Here is an 11,779-nt window from a genome sequence, read left to right as displayed (position 1 = left end):
TTTAAAGATAGAAAATTGGCAAAGACAACAATTTTAGTAGAGAATAATAGTAAGAAAATAGAGATTCTTATTCAAGTTCATCCTCGGACTAGCCGAGAAGCAATAGTTCTTAGGATATACACTTCTCAATTACACAGTTCTCAATTTCTCTCTCTCTTTCTCTATTTTTTTTTCTTCATAGATTTTCTTCATACGCTTTCTAGGAGGATCTTCCTTTCTATATATAGTTGCTGGGATTTCATCCAAGCCTTCCACTTGGCCAATCGTTGATCTCTCCTAAAATACTTGTCCTATCAAAGTAGGATGCAGGCTATAGGGGCACTGTTCAAAGGTCATTTTGCCTTTAAGGTTGAGTTGGTACAGTGCATTTAATGTGAAGGTGACAGGTGCTTTATCTGAAAACTTCCTCCTCCCCTTGCTTGCACATCTCTACTTTCTTTCTCAGTCTTCAATCTTATGGCCTTAGTGGTTTGTCTCCAGTCTCTCAAGGAGTGTTTGCTCCTCAGGTTCCTCAGGCAGAACGTCTTCCTCGGTTTCACTGACTGGACTATCCTGATTGTGATGAGCCTGATCTGAAGAATAGTTTGGCCCAGCTGCTCCTTGAGTTGAGTCAATTTGATGATTTTCCTCCTTCGGGCTTTCCCCTCCCATAAGTAGAATTATCTTAATAATTTTCATGTATTTACTATTTTGTGGGGGCTCTTTTTTTATACATATATGGAATTTGATCATTAATGTATTTATTAATATGAATTTTTATTATTAATTGTGTTTGTACGTGAAATTATTTCTTCTATCAATTAAAGTATTTTATTGTGTATCTCTAAGAATGAAATTATATATATACATATAGAGTTAGGTTCAAGTTACATCTGATATAATTCTAAGCAATGTTACACCGTCCAATAACTTCTTCCGGAATTCATATTTTGAAAATCCAACCATTGAATTACCTGTTCTATATGTTCTTAACATGCATGCCAAATTTCATGCCAATCGGATGTAGTTTAGCATTCGATCCATAAACACATCTTTTATGCATTATTTTAAATTAGCATGTAACCTATCCAACTTATAGATGCATTTAAAATTAAACACAAATTTTATTATAAAAATATATATAATCAGTTAAATTATTAAAAGAAAATAGTATTTAGTATGTAACACATGCATATGTATAGATACAATTAAAATTAAACAAATTTTTTATCATTAAAATATAAATAATTAGTCAAATTATTATTTTTTAAAGTAAATGGAATTAGTTACATATTAAAATTCTTACCTAAATTGAATACTACTTATGATAATTTGTTTTTCTAATTTTTAATAAGATACAATGTGTGGTGATTTTTATCGAGTACATGTGATTGATTTTTTTTTTTTAAATTTTATAGTTCATTAATATTAAATTCTTAGTATTTTGCACTCATTAACTTACTTGGCACAAAGATTAAAAAACTTAAGCAGACACATGGCACAAACTAAAGTGTATAATTATGGTGTGGTCCTCACATAAATTTAGACATATGGCGCAAAATTGGATTCTAATTTCAAATTCTAATTGAACTTTCTCTAAGCTTTACTTATTAATATATATATATATATATATATATATATATTTATAGACTACAAAAACTTAAATTTAAACAATTGATTAATGATATGACTATTGATCCTTGATCATTTTTAAATTTTGTATGCATGGAAAATATACGAAAATAATGTAATCCAAAGATGAATTTATCAAAATTCACGAGTAATTAGAAAATGATTCGTTTTCTAGGAAGCATTTTCTATAAAACTATCTCATTTTTCAACATTTTGTAGTAACTTTAAATGAGTTAAAAAAAACAACCTCCTAATTCCTTTATTTAGCTTAATGTGAGATAGAGTTGTTTTCCAAAAAAAAAAAAAAATTAATGGAAAACAATCTTTAAAAATAAACCATACTTTTTATGTTGATCAAAGATAATTTTCCTTTGACTCATCTTTTTTTTATACTACCAAACACCGAAAAACACGAAAAATTATCTTTACACAAGATTTTCCATCGAAACAAATGGAGCGTAAAATATTCAAAAATGACCAAAATACCCCAAAACCTCAAAATTACCAAAATAACCACAAAACCTACAAATAAATTAAACCTAGAAAGTTATCACTAAATTAAACCAAGAGTAAATTAAGGGTTAAGTTGAAATAAATTATAGGTGCTATGCAATCATGCTTTCTTATTCTTAAACTTCTTATCTTCAACATTACTTGAGCACTCAACTAAGCAACTACTTTGATTCACTTTATAGCTTAAAACAAGCATCTAGGCAATTCTAGAGCTTGTTTGGATGGGATGAAAATTGAGTGATATCACTCAGTTTTCATGATCCATCATCCAAACTGAGTGGGACCCACGAATGAGCATCTGTTTGGATGAGTTTTAAGTGACTGTTTTCATGACTCAGTGACTCAAAAAAATAGATGAGAGTAACAAAAAGTGAAAATAGGTTTCAGCTGTTTTCAAAACTCAAAAACTGAAACTCAGTGGCATGTCTGTAAATAAGATGAGATTGTTGGGCCCATGACTTGTGTGTTGTCAAGTCAGACCCACTCACCAACAGCATTTTCTCCTTCTTCTTTGTTCTTATTCTTCTTTCCTTTTCTTTCTTTCTTTCTTTCTTTCTTCAGACCCACTCCAAGGCTTTTTTTTTTCCCCTTATCTTCTTCTTTATTTTTCTTTCTTTTTCAGACCCACTCCAACGTTTTTTTTTTTTTTTCCCTTCTTCTTCTTTCTTTTTCTTTCTTTCCTTCTTCTTTAGATCCACTCCAACATTGTTTTTTTTCCTTTTCTTCTTCTTCTTCAGACCCACCCACCATTTTCATACATGCATAAATTTATACCCAGAAACAAAAACCCACACCTCATTTTCATGATTTTGGTTTTTGATCTAAGGATTCTTGGGTTTGGGTTTGGGTTTTTTGTGTTTGTGGGTTTTTTGGTGGAGGTTATGGTTGTGTTGAGGGCTGTTGAAGAATAGAAGCTTCTAACTATGCTGAAGATCGGTCTGCGATCTAGATGAGAAGATGGGTCTCTCCGTTTTCTGCAGATAGGTATTGTGAAATTGAAAAAGGAAAGAAGATTAAAATGAGAACCTTGGATGATTTGCGTGTGCAATGATGTGGGAGGTGAGGTAAGAACCTTGGATGAATGGGTATTGTTAGATGCGTTAAATGGGTTTTTTGATGGGATAAAATGAACCACTGTGTAGTATAGAAGAAGGGGACGCAGGTAGCTGTTAGTGAACTATTGTGTAGTGTCAGTGGGTGGGGTCCACAGTTTTGGCAAAAAGTTGGGTTAAAAAGGTGAGATATGTGATTGGGTATTGAAACCAAACAAGTTTTATTTTGAGTGAGTGAAAAAATAGAGTTTGAGTGATGAGTAATGGGTGATGAAAACTAAGTGATGAGTGACCATTTTTTTTAACCAAACAAACCCCTAATGTGTCAAAAATCTTTACCAGTTAGGATCATAAGTGAGAACAACTTTTTTAATACAATATTTAGATGAAAACTTCATAAACATAAGTATATACATTTGAATATATTTTCAAATACCATTTTGGTTTCTAATGTTTTCCCTAAATGTCAAAAAGATCCCTAGCATATCAAATGTATCAATAAATAAATTCCTTAAATCTGGAAAGAATTAACATAAACATCATATTACTTTAATTAAAGCATTTATAGACCATACAATGTCAACCTCAATCTTATCGCAACGCTACTTGATCTTTTTGATGATCTTACACTTTTTATTTTTCATGTTATCCTATTTCTTTTGTTTGAGCTATTACAAAATAGATTCTCAATATATATATATATATATATATATATAACTGTGGTTGCACGATTTTCCTGGCCCAACTTATGTTGATTAGGCCCTGGCCCAAAGCGCAACCCACAATAATTATTTGTAGAGGATGGGTCAAAGAACTTGGCATCAGTGAACTTGTTCGGTCTAATGCATGGACAGTATGGTTTGCAAAAAGAAAATAGAAAACACCAGAATGGATCTTTCTCAAGTCTGATTTTATATCTTTTTTTGTTCCTGATACAGTTTTTCCGTCCCCTTCTTTGAGGGACTCCACTACATTATATATTCTTCTTCTTTTCATCTTAGCCTTACACCTGTTAATCATCCAAGCATCCACTTGAGCACCTGTCCCATCAGACGCCCTCATCAGACCCTTTGTGAGTTGCAGAGGCCAAGGCGGTACTGTTCAGGAGTCTTTTCCTCATTAATGCGGCCAAGAGGGTGGTTGGGGCGCAATTAATGTGGTGGTAGCCTTCCGTGAGATATTTTGAATTTAATTCGTTTTATATGTTGGGAAGACGAGCTGAAATGGCTGGGGCAAGTTCCTCGTCTGGGCTTCGTGATGTCCGAGGAGGAGTTACTCCTCGGACAGGTTTTCTTGGCGCTATTGGGGTTGAATAGCGCTTCATATGAGGCTTTTCTTTGGACAGGACGCTCCTCGGACGGGCCTGAGCTTGGAATAGCCCATCATTTTTGGGCCGGGCCCCACAATAGCCCCTCAAAACTCTGGTTTTTACCTCCCTCCGAGGGGAAAGGCGGGGTTTTGATGTTTGTGAGTGGAGGGAAATAAGGAGATCGTGGGGCGCGCGTGCGGACCGTTACTTTTGACGCGCTACAATTTACGAGGCGTGGCCATTAACTTCTGGAGGCGTTATGTTCCCTTCATCCAACGGCTTGGCGTGGATCGAACGGCCATCGTTTTTTCCCGTATTTTTAGGCAGGGATGATCTTTTCTCTCTCCTCCTGGCTATATAAGACGTCAGAGGGGTTCAGTTCCTTCTTTCATCTGCATTTCACAAACCTCAAAAGACTCTAGAGAACTCCATCGAATCCCAGAGATATACGAACACTTGCGTCCGTTACGCCGCCGTAGCCGTTTTTGTGAAGCGTTTCGTCCAAGAGAGATTTCCAGGCGTCCCCTTGAGCGTTTTGTGAAGGTACCTGTACATTTCGCTTTTCTCCCCATTTCAATTCCCTCCTCGGACTCTACTTTTCTTTTCAGTCTTTACTTTCATTTCCCCAGTTCAGTTCAGATGGGTAGATTCGAAAAATTAGTAAAAACTCCTGCCGCTATGGAAGCCTTTAGGGCGAAATACCACATTCCCCCGAGGGTTGGGCTGCGGCACTGTCCTCTTGAAGGAATATTGACCGATAGAGTTGAGGGAGAAGTCGTTATCCCCATGATTGCTTTCATAGAGGGAGGGATGACACTTCCCATGCGTAGGATCACAAGGGAATACCTGTTCAACCATAGGTTGACGCTGTATCAGTGTGCCCCGAATATGTTCAAGATACTAGGCTGTGTAGATGTCTTAGACGAGCGGATGAATCTAGGCCTTACTTGGCACGATGTGGCTTATCTGTACGAATGTCACCGCCTCGGGGATGATGGGTATTATCTTAAATCCCGGAACGAGGATGTTAGGTTGATCTCTTGTCTTCCAGTTTCCCATAAGACCGTGAAGAATGACTTCCTCATTGCTTCTGGGGAGTGGTTCGACGGTATTCATTGTCCAACTCGGGCAGGAAACCCAGGTGCGGCGCTTTTAGGATTGGTCCTTTTTGGGAAAGGATTTAGTGTTGAGGGGTTACTTTTCTTGCTTTCTTTGTAATTGAAAATTTTCATGGTTTAAACTCACTTTTCTTGGTTTGTTTGCAGACAAAATTCACGTTGCTCCTCGGCTAAGCCTTGTGAACGTGTCAGCGCTAAACTATCTTCTCAGGTCGGAGATTTACACTACCGAGGACGGACAGTTGCGTGCGGCCCATCTGGTTTTGGGCTATCAACCTCTGAGCAGCACTTTCCAGGCAGTCGGTCACGCTATAAGGGCTGGCAGTCCGAGGCTGGCTAGAATTGACGTGTCCCAGGACGGATTCCTAGCTGACCACGATTTGCCACCAGTGGTGTTGCTAGGTGTCAGAAATCCTTACTTGGCAGAGCAGCTACCTCCGGTAAACGAGCCTGGTGCTGCTGTTTTGGTTGAAGAAGGAGCTGAATCATCTCGTCTTTCCCTTGAGGAAGAAATAGACAAGTTTTACTTCGAGGAAGAAATAGACAAGTTTTACTTCGAGGAGGAAATTCAGCAAAACCCCTTGGTGGAGCTTTCTAATCCCGAAGCAGAGCAGGACCAACATTCCGCGGTTGGTGTTCCCTCAATCGTTATCTGTTCGGACGATACTTCAGACGAAGAGGTAGAGCCCATGGCAGGAAAGGGAAAGTCTCTAAAGGAGCTGATGTCCTCTCAGGGGAAAGGTCAGTCATCAAAGGTTCAGCCATCGAAGGGACCAAGTCCATCAAAGGTCAAAACCCTTCCCTCTGTGGTCCCCCAGGGCGTCTCGGACCCTGGCCTTAAGGTTAATCCAGACCTGAAGAAGAAGAGGCCGGTTGACACTCCTGAGGAGGGTGAGATGGCTACCCAGCCGACCAAGCAGCAAAAGACTACGCGGGCGCCGAGGAGCAGAAGGGGTAACTCCTCGGAGAGCCGAGATGAGGAGAACCTTGCTGACGTGCGCGCCTCCCCTCGTGCATGGAACCCCAAGCTGGAGCTGGATGGGGTTCCCATCTCCTACAATGCTTCGGTCCGAGAGTATAACCGAGGCTGGGCAGGGTACGTGGTGGATGCCTTAAAGCAGCCCCTACTCCTTCCTCGGGACATGGAGGCCTATAGGCAATTCTCTCAGCCTGAGCTCTTCCTATCCCTAAAAAGGGATCTTGCGTTGGTAAGTAGTCCTTTTACTGTTTTATCAATTTATTTACCCCCGCTAGATTTCTTTTTCAATGCAACCTTGTTTCGTTCGCAGATTACTCAGCAGGTGTTCGTGGCTGATGAGTTTTACCGCGATAGCCGTAGTCGGGTTGAGGCTGAGACCCAGGCTCGGGCGGAAATGGAGAAAGCCTTGGGGTCCCTCAAGCACGAGCACCTTCAACTCACGGACGAGTTCAAGGTGTCGGAGAACCGGCGCAAAAGTGCAGAGGCTGGTTTAAAGAACGCCGAGACCCAGGCGGAGGACCAGCGCAAAGAGCTGTATACGACGCAGCTTAACCTTGTCACCGAGAGGCAGGCAGCGCAGGATCTCAAGATTGCCCTACAAAAGGTAGAGGATGAGCTGAGGCAGGTAAAGGAGGAGGCCCAACTGATCCGAGAGGCTACAGAGGCCGAGAAGAATGCTGCTCGCCAGCTCGGGGCTGAAGAGACGGAGGCCAGGCTGTCTGAGGAGATTCCCGAGGTATGCAGGGAGTACTGCGGCATTTCATGGGCTCATGCTCTTGATGCTGCAGGAGTTCCTGCGGATTCGGCACTAAGACTGCCCGAGAGCATCTTCTATCCTAGGGAGATCCGCGCGAACCCTGAAGACGCCCAAGTGGCTCCAGAGCAGGACCTAGCGGTGCCTGATGCCGTCCTTGTGCCTGATATGGCGAAGGATCCTGCTGCAGACTCTACCATCGAGGTTCCTCCTCCTCAGCCCGAGCAGAAAGAAGATCCTTCTATTCAAGCCTAGCCTTTTAGGCTTTCAATTTCTGTAAATAGTTTTTATTTTTCGTTTTATTTTATTTTATTTTATATATATATTTTTCAAATGAGAGTTATCCTACTTTTCCCTTTTTTGTAAGGACCTCTCTTTCTAATGTACTCGGAATATTAATATAAAATGTTCGTTTTGCTTACTACGGCTGTGCGCTAGTATTGTTTTTTTTATTTTTTTTTTTATTTTTTTTTATTTCAAGCATTTGCAACAATGTAGACACAGGTTATTAGTCAAAACGGAAATGGGTTCTTGGCGCTGCGCGTTTGATGATTGCGATGGTGCTAGACTGTGCGCATGTATTAAAAGTGATTTCCTTTAAGCAATAATCTCCCAATCTATCACAAGTAATAATCTCCCCAAAAGTCTGTGGTCCGAGGAGCCAGGCAGGACTTAGGTTCTGCTTAAAACTATGAATTGTCATGAGTAATAATTTCCCTAAAGTCTGTGCTCCGAGGAGCCATACAGGACTTAGGTTCTGTTTAAAACTATGAGCTGTCATGAGTAATAGCTTCCCCAAAAGTCTGTGGTCCGAGGAGCCATGCAGGACTTTGGTTTTGTTTAAAACTTATAAATAGTTGGCTTAAATAATAATTTCCCCCAAGTCTGTGGTCCGAGGAGCCATGCAGGACTTGGGTTTTGTTTAAAACTTATAAACAATCGGCTTAAGTATTAATTTCCCCCAAGTCTGTGGTCCGAGGAGCCATGCAGGACTTAGGTTTTATTTAAAACTTATAAATAATTGTAATGTAGACTGGCAAGCGGCAAATAGTCATAAAAGAAAACGTATGCTAAGCCATTCTTATTAATAATAATACCTCCTGAGGTTATTTACATTCCATGGTCGAGGTACAGCTTTTTCATCCAAATCTTCTAGGTAGTAGGCGCCTATTCCGGCCACGGATGTGATACGGTATGGTCCCTCCCAATTGGGCCCCAACTTGCCCCAAGAGGGGTTCTTTGCGCTGCCGAGAATCTTCCTCATCACGAGATCACCTGGACCCAGAGGCCGCAATCTGACGTTAGCATCATACCCTTGTCTTAGCTTCTGGTGATAATAGGCCATGTGAATCGTGGCCTTTTCCCTTCTTTCCTCGGCTAGGTCCAGACTTTTTCCTAGCAACTCATCGTTATCGCTTGGGGTAAACGAGCTAGACCTCAATGTGGGGAAATTGTTCTCGATCGGAAGCACAGCCTCAGCCCCGTAAGTCATTGAGAAGGGAGTTTCACCGGTTGAACGCCGCGGCGTTGTCCGATAGGTCCATAAGACGTGCGGTAGTTCTTCTACCCATCTCCCCTTTGACTCATCCAGTCTTTTCTTCAACCCGTTCACTATGACCTTGTTCACGGCCTCGACTTGCCCATTTCCTTGGGGGTATGCGGGGGTGGAATATCGATTAATGATCCCAAACATACGGCAATAGTCCCTAAAATTCTTGCTGTCAAACTGAAGACCATTGTCGGAAATGAGGGTTCTCGGAGTTCCGAAGCGGGTAATAATGTTCTTCCAGATGAATTTCTGGGCGTCCACGTCCCTGATGTTGGCCAAAGGTTCAGCCTCCACCCATTTAGTGAAGTAATCGGTTCCGACTATTATGTATCGCTTGTTCCCTGCAGCCTTGGGAAAAGGCCCGACAATATCAAGACCTCATTGCGCGAAAGGCCATGGACTGGAGAGTGGGTTAAGAACCCCTCCGGGTTGGTGGATATTTGGGGCGAATCTTTGGCACTGATCGCACTTCTTAGCGTATTCCTGGGCCTGTCTCTGCATGTTCGGCCACCAGTATCCTTGGGTGAGTGCCCTGTGCGCCAGCGATCTTCCTCTGGTGTGACTTCCACATACTCCCTCATGCAACTCCTCAAGAAGAGACTCGGACTCTTCTGGATGTACGCAGAGTAAGTAAGGTCCAGAGTAGGAGCGTCGATAAAGTTTGCGATCCTCTGATAGCCAAAAACGAGGAGCATTTCTACGTATCTTCTCGGCTTCTAGTTTTTCTTCCGGTAAGATATCGTCTTGGAGGAAATTCCTTATGGGGTCCATCCAACTGGGACTCTGTCTAATCTGATGGACCTGGGTCGGGTTTCCGCTGATGGGACTGGCCTTGACTAGATCTTCGACTAGGATCGTTCGTGGCAAATTACGTGCCGAGGACGTGGCAAGAGTGGCCAGCGAGTCTGCATGAGTGTTTATGCTCCTGGAGACGTGCATCAAACTGAAGGATTCAAAGCTCGCCTGTAGCCGTTTGACTTGTCCCAGATACTCTTGCATCCTAGTATCTCGAGCTTCTAGCTCTCCCATCACTTGTCCGACCACTAATCTGGAGTCCGAGAAGGCTTCTATTACTCTTCCACCCAATCTTTGAACCATTGCCATTCCTTGAAGTAAGGCTTCGTATTCGGCTTCATTGTTCGTAGCCGAGAAACCGAGTCTTAATGATTTTTCAACGACAGCGCCGTCCGGCGATATTAATACTATCCCAACTCCTGATCCTCTCTGGTTGGCCGCGCCATCCACGTAGACCTTCCAATGCATGGTCTCCCCGGCTGAAACTGTGCCAACCAATTTTCCGCCCAGGTCTTTCTTCTCGGTCATCGTTTCTATAGAGGGCTCAGCAAACTCTGCTACCAAGTCCGCGAGGACCTGTCCTTTGACGGAGGGTCTGGGCATATATTTAATATCAAAAGCCCCCAGAAGAGCACTCCACATGGCGATCCTTCCTGTGTAGTCAGCGCTTCGAAGCACGGCTCGAAGTGGAAGCTGAGTCAGGACGATGACCGTGTGCGCTTGAAAGTAATGAGGAAGCTTCCGGGTTGCATGCACTATCGCCAAAATTGCCTTCTCTAAGGGTAGGTATCGCACCTCGGCCTCATGTAGTGACTTGCTCACATAGTACACCGGTCGCTGCACCCCATTATCATCCCGTATCAGTACCAGGCTTACGGCGTGGAGAGCTACGGCGATGTAGGCAAACAGCACCTCGTCTGCCTCCGGACTGGACATGATGGGTGGTCGTGATAGGTAGTCTTTAAGCTGTTGGAAAGCCTGAACGCAATCCTCCGACCACTTAAACTCTTTCCACTTGTTTATCAGGAGGTAAAAAGGCCGACATCGATCTGCCGATCGTGATATGAACCGGCTTAATGCCGCAATCATGCCAGTGAGCTTCTGCACCTCCTTCGGGTTCCGAGGAGTCTGTAGACTGTTAATGGCTTTGATTTGGTCAGGACTTACTTCTATTCCTCTATGGGTGACCATGTACCCTAGGAATTTCCCAGACCCGACCCCGAATGAACATTTGGAGGCATTCAGCCGCAACCGGTGCTCCCTTAAGATAGCGAAGATTGTTCCAAGGTCCTGCACGTGCTCGGACACCCTTTTACTCTTTACAACCATATCGTCTATATACACCTCAATGATCTTGCCCAGTTGTGGCTCGAACATCCGAGTCATCATCCTTTGGTAGGTTGAGCCCGCGTTCTTTAGCCCGAATGGCATCACCTTATAATGGTAATTTCCGATGGGCGCCATGAAAGCCGTTTTCTCTTGGTCCTCTAGCGCAAGAGGTATCTGATGATAGCCCTGGAAGGCGTCCAGGAAGCTCATTCGAGGATGTCCCACGGTTTCATCCACCAACCGATCGATTTTGGGTAGAGGGAATGGGTCCTTGGGGCACGCCTTGTTCAGGTGCGTGAAGTCCACGCAGACCCTCCACTTCCCCGTCTTCTTCCTTACCACCACTGTGTTCGCCAACCATTCAGGATAAAAGACCTCTTTGATAGCCCCTGCTCTTTTCAACTTGGCCACCTCGTCTCTTACGGCACTAGCGTGTTCTTTTGAAGGGCGCCGAGGTGGTTGCTTCCTCGGAGTGGAAGAGGGGTTGACGTTCAGGTGGTGGCAGATGAGGCTGGGATCAACTCCAGGGGCATCGTAGGCGTCCCAAGCGAATACGTCGACATTTTCTCTAAGAAATCTGACCAGTTCCTCCTTTTCCTGAGAGGGCAATTCAGAGCCGACCTGAAAGAACTTCTCCGGGTCGTTGCTGACAGCAACCTTATCTAAACCTTCACACCTTATCTCCTCGGCCAGCCCTTCGTCTTGCTTTGCCGAGGAGGCTGGTTGCTATAAGCTCTTTGGGGCCGAGGTCTCGACCAAGGGCCGATGTA

The sequence above is a fragment of the Quercus robur genome, chromosome 5, assembly GCF_932294415.1.
Source record: "Quercus robur chromosome 5, dhQueRobu3.1, whole genome shotgun sequence".
In the NCBI taxonomy this organism is placed as follows: domain Eukaryota; kingdom Viridiplantae; phylum Streptophyta; class Magnoliopsida; order Fagales; family Fagaceae; genus Quercus; species Quercus robur.
Note: the sequence above shows the minus strand (reverse complement) of the source record.